Raw genomic sequence first — 12,746 nt, 5'->3', positions numbered from 1 at the left:
AGAAATATCAGAAATAGGGGGTGGGGTGGGGCGGTAGATAGAAGGACAATTTCAAAACATGATTGTGTTCTAAGCCCATGCATATGGCCACAATTACAATCACAACATAATTTGGCAACGGTAGCAGAATTAGATTTAAACAAATTGATGTTACACTGCAGTAACTCAGAATGAGCTTGTTGCATTTATAAACCATAACAAGAAGCAGAGTGAATTAATAAACCCTTCTTGTCACTAAAAATAAAAAAGGGAATAATTGCTGAGAGAGAGTTAACTTAACAGATGACTATAGTCAGCATCCTTTCAGCCTAGATATGGGAAAGTGAAGGTCACCTCCATCTCAGATGACAAAGAGGGAACATGGTGTTGGTAAACAAATTAATCTTTTGAAAGGTCGCCATTTGTTTTAAGTTTTTATCCAGTTCTTGTCATCTGGAATCAGAGATTGACTGTCATTTCATTAGGCAGGGGTACAGGGGAAGCAGACAAAGCTGCTTCTGTACAAATCAGCATTCCTTGACAAAACCCTGTGCCTGATTGTGATGCTATGGGCTGCTGGTTTACAGCTGTCTCCGGACAAGAATGGAGGCCCACCCCTGAATCCCAATAAGATGGGCCTGCATATTCCGCCTGCTGTAAGCTGGCCCTCTGCCCGCAAGTAAAATGTATTGTAGTTCAAGCCAGCAATTATCTCCTTTCCTTCCTTCTGTGCTGCTTCTGTTCCCTTTTTCCAAAAACAGATGTGGGTATTCACTCAAGTTCTGCATATATTCTCCTCACACCTGCCAGGGCAGGATTTTGACAGAGGTAGAGTTGGAGGGAGCCAGCAGACAACAATCAGATGTAATTTCTTTGAGAGCCATTTAAAAAGAAAATGTTGATTTTTCAGGAAGTGTGGAGTCAGCATGTTGGTCCCCCTCCCTTTTCCCAGGAGCATTTGGTACATTAAATTAGTCGTACAAAAGGAAATAGCTTTAAAGATGCTCTGAAATGCCATATCCTGTTTATGACACACAGTCATTACCCAAGGACTGCGATGGCATGCACGGCACCCCCAAATCCCGTCACTGGTGGCTCAGAAAGAGTTTTTGAAAGCACAGTGAGTGTGCCCTGCCCAGTCCACACCCCACAAAATGTAACCTGTCAGTGTGTAGCAGTGGCAGTGTGTGTTGCCTTTGTATGTTGTTATTTTTGGAGTCTTGGGAGAGAAGAAAGCAATGTGACAGTGGCCAGTGTGAGGTTGTCTCCCAAAAGCCCACCACTAGGAGCAGGGAGAAGCAATTGAAGGTTACAACCTCCTTAGACAACATTCCTCAAAAGCCTACCTGTGGTGGGTCTCTAAACTTCCTCCAAAAACGGTGGTTCTTAGCTTCTGGGCTAAGGTCCTGCAAACAGCCTCAAACCCTCCCGATAGTGAACTGGAGGCACTTTTTAGGATTTAGGGTAGTGATTCTGAGTCGTGAACATCCACAGCAGGAGTGCATCTCAGGATGATACTGAGCTTGAAGGGAGTTAAACCAGAGCACTTGCAAAGTCCCGGAACAAAGAAGTACTCTGAAAATACTCATCACAACTGACGGTTCTCCCATAATTGTACCATGTTTTATGCTGTCATTTAACAACTTATATGGTTGTAGGGGCCAGGGGAGGGAACCAGAATATTGCTGAGATGCCTTCTGGGGATGCTGTTTAATATTTCATAGGATGCTGCCTTCTTTCCCACACAGCTGTGTGGACGTGGGCTGCAGTCTTTCCTTGTTTATCTGGTTTCCAAACCCCCCGCAGCAGTACTGTGGAGACGGATTTGTCCTCTCTCGTCCGCGCAGTCTCTGCTTTGAGACTACAGTCTGAGGCAGTCTGCAAGTGAAGTGTAAGTCCTGGCCCTGCTTGGCCTGCTTGCCAAGGCATTACTGTGGGCTGTAGGAGAGGGTCTACTCAGGGGAAGGGACTTGCTTCTGGACTCGACACAGCCTCGCTATCCTGCTTTATAAAAAGCAGTAGTTAAATGGGAGGCAACTTGTGGGCAGGGCTTGAAGTGACATCCTGGCTCCCTCAGTTTCCTCTCCTGTACAGCCAGGATACTGAGTCCGCCAGGCAGAGGTAAGCTGGGGGTTACAGATAGTATATCATATTAGCACATTTGTCAAGGCTCCTGTCTTTCTGGAAAACAAATTAGCATTTTAAAAAATCTCTTATTTCCTTCTCTTATCTTCACACCTGTGCTTTCAGAAAGACTCTGATTGAACCCTTTTCACACGTCAGTGCAAATGAGGACTAAGGCTTAGTGCTCTCCATTTGTTTGTTTGTTTGTTTTGGTGGGTTTTTTTTTTTTTTTTTTTTTTTTTTGTCTCTTTTTCATTTTTATCGGTACCGGGGATGGAACTCATGACTGCCTGCTTGCAAGGCAGGTGTTTATGCCGCTAAGCTAAATCCCCAGCCCCCTCTCCATTTGAATTTGTTGAAAAGAACTCCCGTGAGTTTCAAAGGAGCTACAAGCACATTTTATTTTTATGATGAATATTTAAGCTATTTTAAAGTGTAACAAAGAACAACATTTGCATATTTAGGTAAGATACCGAATTTTAAAGCATTAGCCTATCGGTGGGCTAATTTGCTCTGTTAGGTTATCTGTATTTGAATTTCCTGTAAAGATATTTTTTAGGGGCTGGGGATTTAGCTCAGTGGCATAAGCGCCTGCCTTGCAAGCAGGCAGTCGTGCGTTCGATCCCCGGTACCGATAAAAAGGAAAAAGACAAAAAAAAAAAATTTTTTTTAAAAAAAGATATTTTTTAGCTAAATAAGGTACAGATTTTTATTAGTCATATTTTGAAATTTAGATCTACTCATATACATTTCTGTAATAATCATACAAAAAAAAGGTTACATGAGCTGATACCTGTAACGGTCTTAAAAGCGGTATCTGGGCCTCCTAGTAAGCATTCCATGAACATTAACTAGCATCATTAATACTGGAATACACATGTGTTACCATCATGAAAAGCCAGGCAAACCCTCTGGTCCCAACTCTTGGCCCAGCGCTAACCACCAACTGTACAATTATAGTAATATATGTTAAATTGTGAATAATACAGCAGTACCAATAGATTCATTAGCTCGCTAAACTTGGCTCGTATGCAGTTCAAAATGAGCGATATGATCTTCCATTTGCAGTGCAGGGCTTCAGTATTGCTTTGATTACAACTACAGCTGTCATTCACCAATAAAGTGTCATCTCAGCATTCAGACTCGAGAGCAGTTTGCTTTGACACTCTAGGTGAACGTCTGGAAGAAAAGAAGGCTGAGATATCTGAAAGGGAGTACGTGGGATCTGACAGAATGTCTTAGAATGATAGACGACACAGGTCTTTTTGGTCAGTCTGTCAGTGACAGTGGCATCTCATAAACATGCCAAAAGGTATGGAAAGAGCTTTATTCACATAAGCTTATTTAGGCCTTTGACCTGTCAGTAGGTGCCATCTGCATAAGCATTTCATATGGGGAAACTAAGTCTAAGATTAAGCTATTTGCCTTTGATTACACAGTAAGGAGACTGAGAGTTTAAATTACGCTATTTGCCAAATCACCCGTAATTGATTATTCACCAAGTAATTCTTAGCTATTGATGAGCTTGAGCAGCCATGAGGTACCATTAGTGACTCTGTTTTGAAACAAAACTTCCTCTTACCTTTGAAGATCATTTTACCTATTACTCTTCTGGATCATTTTAACTGAAGGAAATGCTGAGATTATAAGTGCCATAATGAATTGTTAGCTATATGATAGTACTTATCTCTTCACATCAGAGTTTGTTCCATCTCGTGCAGGCAAAATAAAGTACATAAATAAATTGTATGCTGTGATGGATGTAAGGCTGCAGTTATTTTTATGACTCTTGATTTTATAATTTGGCTTCATTGAAACAGCCTCCTTGTTTCCAATGATGATTTATTTTTATATGAATATAAATGTCTTATATAAAACATTAAAATAATAAATATAAACATGTACTGCATGATATAAATATTTATGTTACACACATAAATATATAATATTATAACTACTTGTATTTGTTCAAGGCATAAAATTATGCAAATTCATATAAAACTTTTATTTATTTATATATTGCTATTCTATTTAAGATTGTGTTTGAAAAACAGGTTCTTCTGTTGGAAATAAATTTGAAAATTTTGGGCAAGGACTTTTACCTCTCCCATGAGTATTCACTTTTTTACAAGAGCAAATCTTCTATTTAATTAAAACAAAAGAGTTAAGACTCTGTTCAGTGATTTCATATGGAAGGAGAAGAGGGTTGGGGATCCAGGAAGGGAGGCTTTGTAGGCTCTGAAATCCCCTCCTATCTACAGCTATCCAACTAGACCTGCTTCCTTTGCGACACATTCTTCAGTTTGTGCCTTTGGACTTTGTGACATAGGCTTTTGGACTGCTAAGAGATTATGTTTCTAACCTCAAAAATGAGGAGGGCCTAAGTTATCTCTATGATAGGTTTCAGGCACAAGAGGCCCAGGCTAGCACTGTATTTCAGTATAATAGATTTCTCAGGTATTTCATTTCATGCACTTATAAAAATATTATTGTGAGCCCATAGACTTCACCAGACTACCAAAGGGTCTGTGACCTTCCCAAATTAAAGCTTTCTGTAATACACCTTTCCTTGCACACGCATACCCAGAGTGGGGTGAAGAATATATCAAAACAAAGAAATATCCCCAAAATGCTGTATTCATTGTATATGAAATACTTCCTTTAATCAATGGTGCAGAAAAGGTGGATATACTTCGATTGCCACCCCATATGTTCCTAAGAATTGTACCTTCATGGGTAAAATTGGATAACTTCAAATTTTAACTATTATTGTACTTCTATTGCAAGGAGGAAAATGAATCAACCCCCAAAGTGGTGATGTTTTGAAATATTACTGTAAATGCTCAGTTTACACTGTTCAGAAGCAAAGAAAAAGACTGCAGCACAATAGCACTGGCCACAGGAGAAATGGGCCTAACAGAACTGTTTTTATCATGGCCCAGGTTAATTACCCACTGAGAGGTACTTGAGATGAATAAATACTATTGCTGCATTCTCTAGTAGCCTAACCCACTGCTCCTTAAACTGTACTTAAGTTCAAGTATACATTCCTGACCTTTACAAACCTCTTTGGTAGAATAGATGTAAGTACTCATAGATTGGAGTGAGCACCTTAAGCTTTCTTTAAAAGCATCACATCTAAGTAATATAAACCCAGACCGTATCTCCTGGGAAGAAAGCCCTCTAATTAGGCTATAAAGTTGGGGCAACATGACCTCTGAGTACTGGACTTATGTAATCTTTTGTTTTCATCTCTATCTGCAATTATAACCCAAATAATGATAGTTTATGGTTAGCAACTAAAAGGTCCGAAAGCAGCCATGCACAGTTTAGTGAAAAAAGCCATAAGTTGAGAGTCTAAGGACTGGGTTTCAAACCTGTCCTCTGCCACTGCTGGAAACCAGGTTAAAAGTGCATCACCTAGTCTGTAACAACTGAATTTTCTTATCTATATCCCGAGAAGATAAACTGAGTTATTTAGAGTCACAGCCAGGGCCCTGACTGTGTGACTCCCAGACTGATGCTTGTGTGGCACCTTGTAGAGACAAAGCAGTGATCAGGGAAACACAGAGCTCGAGGCATGCCTTCACCCAGGCCTTGGAGGAACGGGTGGCCATGGCTGAGGGGAAGCTGCATGAGCTTACCTACTAGAAGCAAGACAGCAAAGGCAGAGGTGGAGAATGGTGAGAGTCACGGAGTCTACGTAATCATCACGGATTTTACAAAGAGTAAAAACAGCCCTGTGGTTGGATGTGGAGGGCTAGTGGATGGATGACCTTGCATGGACCACTGAAATCTAATTGTGTGATCTTAGCCAGGATCATAAAAGAAAGCGCTTTAGGCAGATTTCTGAAATTAGATCACTTCTCAGGCTGCTCTAACTGAAGGGCATGCTTAAAATTCTTCTGAACAATATCTGTCCCTGGATGTCCTCCATGATTATTATACTGTATTTCCTCTCCCTCTGGCCATAAAGCAATAGTACTTTCCTGAATAGGATTATCTCCTGAACTTGTTAGATATTCATGAGACTGCCTAATGAGAGGTCCGCAGGCAGCAGCTTTCCATGACTGCCCCACATAGCTCTGTCTCTTTCCCCTGAATGGCCCATTTAGCTGGACAATCAGGGTTTCCTCTAACCCCTCTTACTTCCTGGCCTAATGCTACAGGTCCTGCTGCCGCCCGGGATTCTACCTGTGACCCCATCTTTAATTCTCCTCTCCCCGCAACATCAGGCCAAAGTAGGACATGTTGGACAAGAGGAGTGGCGGCAAGGAAGAAGGATGAGATAGGGGTGGTTGATCCGTCGCAAACCTGCCCTCCCGCAGCCTCACTCACCTCCCCAGTGCCAGTTCCTGAGCACATTACTGAAGAGTCCCATTCCCAGCCTTTTCCCAGGCTGCTGATGCACCGAAATGCCAGAGTATTTTTTTTTTTTTGAAAGTAGTAAAAATGCAACAGGACAAGACAGAACAAAGCCAACTGAGACAATGCAGTGAAATTGGTACAGGATTTCACAGTAGGATACTGGGATAGTAGTAATATGTACTATGGTATATCTCCTTAACTTCACAATAGATGTCCAGTCAATTAGGTATAGCAAAATCAAACCAAAAATAGAACATTATAAAACCAATTGAGAATGCTAAATAGAGCAAAAGAAACATAACAGTGAAAACAACCTATGCCTTCGAACAGAAGACAGAAGGAAATCCCCCATATTTGTTGTACTACATATGGTCATCCTCCCAAGAGATGCTGAGACATCTATCCCCATGCTATGGGGGGAGGGGGGAGGCAGGGGAAGGGTGCTTCAGCCTGTGTGGCAGTAGGCTCACAGATCATGGTCCTCCTCTAGGCCCACACTGCAGGTGCTTACCAAGAGGACGGGTGAATACGCTGCCTGAGTGCCTCCATGGCCGGACCTCGGGAGCTCTGTTCTCCTCCTGGCCCATGCTGCAGATGCCAGAGTATCTTAATCTGAGTGTTTTCTACAGTGCATTGGGTTTTCAAGTGTGTTTTTTTTTTTTTTTTTTTTGTGCCAAATGAAAAACAAAAAGTGAGATTGATGGAACGAGCCTTTTCCTAACTTTTTCCTTCTTGGAAGAATATTGAAAATGGCTAGTGTTATTTCAAACAGGAATCACAACCTAGGTGCTGTGTGGCCAAGTGGGTAATAAGAGATGGAAATGACGTGAGTGTAAGGGCTTGGGTCCCATTCCTGGAGCACTGAACCATCCAGTAGCCTCTCCCTACAGCACGCAGCCTCAACACGGGCCCTGTGCAATTGAGCTTTCAAAAGAAGCTGGAAATTCATGTTTATAGTTTTCTCTGAAACCTCCTGAATTTTAGATGTTTGATCAGAAGTTTTAAAAACTCTGTGTACTTCAAAGAAAGTAGTCTGTGTGGGTCCCTGTCTTTCAGGTCAACAATTCACATCCCCTGGCTCAGAAGGAAGATGAGGCATGGTTTTTAGGGAGGGCCCTATCCAGGGTCACGTAGGAGCATGGTGGCAGTTCAGAGCTCTCAACAGTGCTCTCACGTTTGTACACTTTGGGGCAGGTGTGACCCTCGATATCACAGGATTAGGGTCTGCTTTAGCCAGAGCTGACCACTGCATGGATCCAAGTAAATTGCCAGAATGCCAATGTATGTGTCCTAAAGAGGGCTGTAATGGTCACACAGACCTGAACACTCATCTGCTGGTGTGACAGCATAGCGCATCTTAGAAAACGGCACTGACAGTGCAGTCAGAAGGCTGCTCAGTGAACAGAGAAACTACAAAGATAGTTAGTCGGTGATCTTCCTGGTGCCGACCGATGCATCTGTCAGTGAAGCAATGCCTGCCAGAGGTGTGGACAGGAACGCATCCCTGTAAAGCAAATGCCGCCTGGGGGATGAGAAGTTCTGACTTTTGAATTCAACTTTTAAAAAAATAATAAATAGCCACTACAGTCTGCTCGGGGTTGACTGTGTGAATTATGCTGTACTATGCCGAGCTCTGTAGTCCATTTATTCCAGTGTGGTGAGTGGTAAAGACCTGCAGCTTAGAGAAACTGAGTCACTTGCTCCACTAATACAATTAGTAAGTGGTAGAAAGCAGATTCAAATCCTGTTTTTGCTGTTCGGCAATACAAGAGATCGAGTCCAGGGCCTTTGCACTGAGCTACATTCCCAGCCCTTGTTTATTTTTAAATTTTGAGACAGAGTCTTGCCAAACCACTAAGTTGTTTAGGATGGCCTTGAACTTGTGATCTTCCTGCCTCTGCATCCCAGAGTGCGGGGATTTCAGCTGTGCACCACTGTGCCTAGTGAGTCTGTGTTCTTAACTACTGCCTCAGCCCAGGCCATCCCAGCCACTGAAAGGAAAAGTCCTTCCTCCAAGTTCAGATGTAGAGAGGTTCAGGTTACTCATTCCTCATGAGCACACCAGGGCACTTACCATTTCATTGAAGATTTTTCCTAAGAAAATTCTTTTTTGAGTTCCAAAATGCTCCACTCCACTTCAAACTCAGGACAGGGCCAGTCCATGGAGAAGGTTCCCAGGAGAAGTTGTAAAGTGCAAGCAGCCAGTGACTCAGGAGACCAAGCACCAAGACAGCTTTCTCCCATCCTCCTCCTCCCTGCTCTTAAAGGTGTCTTTCATATCAAGTGCTGGGGAGTTCAATGTGACTTTAATTTGGGGGGAGGAAGAGGATCAGACTTGTCATCCAGGGCTTTTCAAACTGCAGCTTACTTATGGGGTTATTGTATCATCTGAACATTGAAATCTTGAGGGAAGGGCTTGTCATATCTTCCTGCTGCCGTGGGGGTAGTATTCCACCTATGCATGTTTTCAAGTGTACAATTCCTATTTATTTATTTTTAGTCTTTTGAGACAGGGTGTCCCTATGCAGTTCAGGCTGGTCTTGAGCTCATTTTGTAGCCCAGGCTGGTCTTGAATTTACAGTGATCCTCCTGCCTCAGCCCCTCAAGTGCTGAGATTACAGGCATGCACCACCATACCTGGTTCCAGTGTACAATTTAGATTTCAGCAGAACGGGAGATTAGCAAGAGGCTATTTTAACTCAAAGCCTAGAACTGAAACCTCCACTTTCTAATCCCAAACACATGCAGGACACCTAACTATGCTTCTGCTCCAGGCTGCATTTAAACTGAAGTGTCCTGCTTGTACCAGGGAACTGCGTGGTAAGTAATATCTGACATCTCTGAGGGCTTCTCTGGGTTGGGGACAGTATTAAGTACACTTTACATGGATTATCTCACAAGAGGTGAGTACTGTTACTACTTTGTTTTACATTTGAGGAAGCACGTCAATGAAACTTGCCCTGAGTCACACAGTTAAGAGTCAGGGGTTATAATTCAGACTCAACCAACATGACTTCCAAGCTGGCACCCTTATTCTGGGCCACCTCCATGTAATTTGGAGCAGGGTGATTCTGACTTGTATCCGAGGGGTAGGATCTGAACTCCAGTCAGGAATTCTTCCTTAGCTGTAGAAGTATTTGATGGGGGCATTTCTCTGCCCTGGTCTGAGACAGAAGTACAATTTTAAAAAAGTATCTAGAAAGAGGCTCTATTAATTCAAAGCCTAGAACAAAGAGAAGAGCTTATTCTTTTAAAGTGGAAACTTGCCCAGCTAGATTGCCAACCTGTTTGAAGGTGGAGATCCTGTTGCTATCTTCAGGCATGGTGCCCAGTATGGTCCGAATCCAGGATAAATCTGAGGTTCATTCATGTAACACCACATAATTGATGACTCTGAAGAACTACTTTTTAAAGACCTCTATGATTGAGTTGGACTGTGTTAGGTTAATATAAGCAGTGACACCCCATGTACCTCAGTTGTCTACTTTGCAGAAAATTTATCTTTTTTTAAAAATTTTTTTTAGAAAATTTATCTTTTGGGCCATAAAAATATCTTCCTAAATCTCATCTGGTAAAATGAATTTCCTCTCACCGAGATAATCATCACTATGCTTATAATGCATTTATAGCAACATCTTAAATGGAAAAGATCTTTTCTATTTTTTCCCCCTTGCTAGACCTCCTGGAAAGCAAAAGCCCATTCTTTTCATTTTTATATCCTCTATGCTATTGTGTTTTACAGAATTCTTGTGTGTAGTAGGGATGTAATAAATGATTGATTTAGTGTAATCTAACATTTAAAGAGGAAAGTTTCCGTAGAGAAGTGAGGGGTGGGGAAGGTCTGGTCCCGGGCATGGTAATGAGTGTTTCTCCCCATGTCCTTCTCCTACTCCTTTCCTGCATACAACCTCTGTCACATGGTAGCAGCCTGATTCTGGGTTCCTGATCTGGCCCACGGATCGATCCATAGGCCTCGCCTGGAGAGGGGACAGGGATGGAGGGCTGGGCAAGAGAAAAGAGAGACAAGGACAAGATGACCAATTCCAATCAAGTCCCATTTATTCAGGAAGTGTACATGGCTTATATAGAGTCAAAGGGGATGTGGCTTTACAGGATGGGCCAGCTTGGATCTCCTCATATGCCGTGGGCCTATCAAGACTAGCAGGAAGTCATACGTAGGCACATAGGTAAGCGGAATTGATGTCAACAAGAGGGGATTATGGGAGATGTAGGCTGAAGCGGGAAGGTGCTGACGTCATGTGCCTTGTAGGCAAGGGGAGGATCATGGGAAATGTAGGCTGACACACAAAATGCCCTCAGGTGGGAGGGGCAGGGCAGCAGCAGCCATTCTGAGCTGCTCCCTACATCTCCTCCCTTATTATATTTTTTAGGAGTATGGCAGGCCCTGTGAGGACAGCGCCTATCTTGGGTCAAGGACTCCTCATACGAACCCAATCGAGCCTTACCGATCATGGGCCTGCAGGACAGCAGTTGGTCCTGGGCCTGTCTTACGTGGTCGATGGCATAACATAACATATGTGTCCTAGTTGCCCATCTCTGGCTGCCTGTCCGGTGCCTCAGGGTATTTGGGCCACAGTATCGTGTGGGCAATTGGTAGGTGTTCTTTCCGATAAGTTTGTTGTTTTGCCATCTCCAACCGATGGTAATGTACCTGAATGGGCTTTGCCATAAATGTGTCAATCCTGTTATTAAGGCGTGTCATGATCCTCTGAAAAATACAAGGTCCTACAGTAAGCAGTAACAGCAAGACAGCTAGGGGTTCCAAGAGGGGGGCAATGTAAGGGAGAGACACCCCACACACACACATGGAGGAGAAGGTGGTTTGTCCGAGGCGCTCTTTTTCTCTCTCTTTGAGGCATTCCCTTAGCTTAGTCATGGACTCTTTGACAACTCCTGAGTGGTCAGCATAAAAACAACATTCTTCCTTGAGGGCAGCACATAAGCCACCCTCCTTCATAAATAGGAGGTCTAGCCCTCTTCTATTCTGTGGGACTACCTCAGATAGAGATGTCAGGGACGCCTGTAGAGCTGTCACAGATGTTTCTATTTCTTTTAAATCTTGATCTACTGCTGCTTGTAATTGAGCTAGATGCTGATTTCCCAACACTAGAGCTGTAGTCCCTGTTCCTTTCCTGTTGTGACTCCTGACCCCAGTAATACAGCTAAGGTGAGTGTCACGGGTTCTCTCTTATACATATAGCCGGTCTGTGATGCCTGGAGGTAGCAGTCTCCTGGGTCGAATGTTATGTGAGGAAGAACCTGTACAAGAACACAAAAATCTGTAGACTTGTTTAAAACAGTGGTTGCTATACAGGGTGAGAGACTGAAATTGCAGGCCCAAGACGTTCCTGGGGGTGGAATGAGGTAATTATTTGGCTTGAACTCAGAATGAAGCTGGGCACAGAGTCATGCTGCCAGTGCTGGTGGACGGCTGGAGTCCCCAAGACAGGTCCCTCTACCTGAGACGTCAGGGAGAGTCAGCTTGTGGTGATTGCCCCAGTCACAGGCAGATGAGCTAGAAGAACTGTTAAAGGTTAAATTGAGGGCCTTTCCTTCATAGTATGGGGGAGGGGCAGCCAAGCATAACCAACAGGATTGGGTGAGATCAGGTTGGGTATGATTTAAAGCCATTTATGCACCTTTAATCAAACTGAATAGATTAGAATGTGAATATTGAGGGGCAGGTATGTGATCTGCCTGGTGTGGGGGGGCTTGAGAAACACTTATGGTTGGGTGACTTATTGTGGTTTTTTGAACAACAGTAACAGGATCTGTATTGGACTGATTGTATTTTGGATTTGGATTGTATTTTGGCTTTAGAGCAGGATTTGGGCCTATGGGCACGGATGAAATCTGTAGGGGAAGGTTTTTAATGAGAATAAGATTTCCCCTGTCTTTGCCTGACTCATAGACTTGAAGTCCCCAGGTGCGTCTTATCAGCCAGCCAGGGTCTTGGGCGGGTCGAATTGTCTCCTCACCATTTTGTGAGTCATCGCCACCCATGCCAGTTTGAGCAGTTTCCATTACCGGAAACAGTAAAGGATGTGCATTTTTAAGGCGTCTGTTTTTGGAGGATAGGTTGTCTCTGTTACCCGGAACATCATCGTGGGAAGACCATGCGGCGGACCTGAGATGGGCACCATCTTAGGGAGTGGCAGAACAGAAACGGTCGCCATCTTAGCAGGATTTGTGTGTAATGTTTGGAGCTCTAAAGTGAGTCTTTGTATATCCTTAGTTAATTGAACTTGTTGTTG

At 43.2% G+C, this 12,746-nt stretch overlaps 1 protein-coding gene across 4 annotated transcripts in view; it reads left to right on the top strand.

Moving 5' to 3' along the window:
- Positions 1-12,746, top strand: part of Iqch (IQ motif containing H) — a 216,733-nt gene that overhangs the window by 46,583 nt on the left and 157,404 nt on the right. The window lies entirely within an intron of this gene.

This window comes from Cavia porcellus, unplaced genomic scaffold, assembly GCF_034190915.1.
Source record: "Cavia porcellus strain 051 isolate PalLab524CR breed Dunkin Hartley unplaced genomic scaffold, mCavPor4.1 scaffold_10, whole genome shotgun sequence".
In the NCBI taxonomy this organism is placed as follows: domain Eukaryota; kingdom Metazoa; phylum Chordata; class Mammalia; order Rodentia; family Caviidae; genus Cavia; species Cavia porcellus.
The sequence above is the reverse complement of the archived record's forward strand: the minus strand, read 5'-3'. Positions and strand labels throughout refer to the sequence as shown.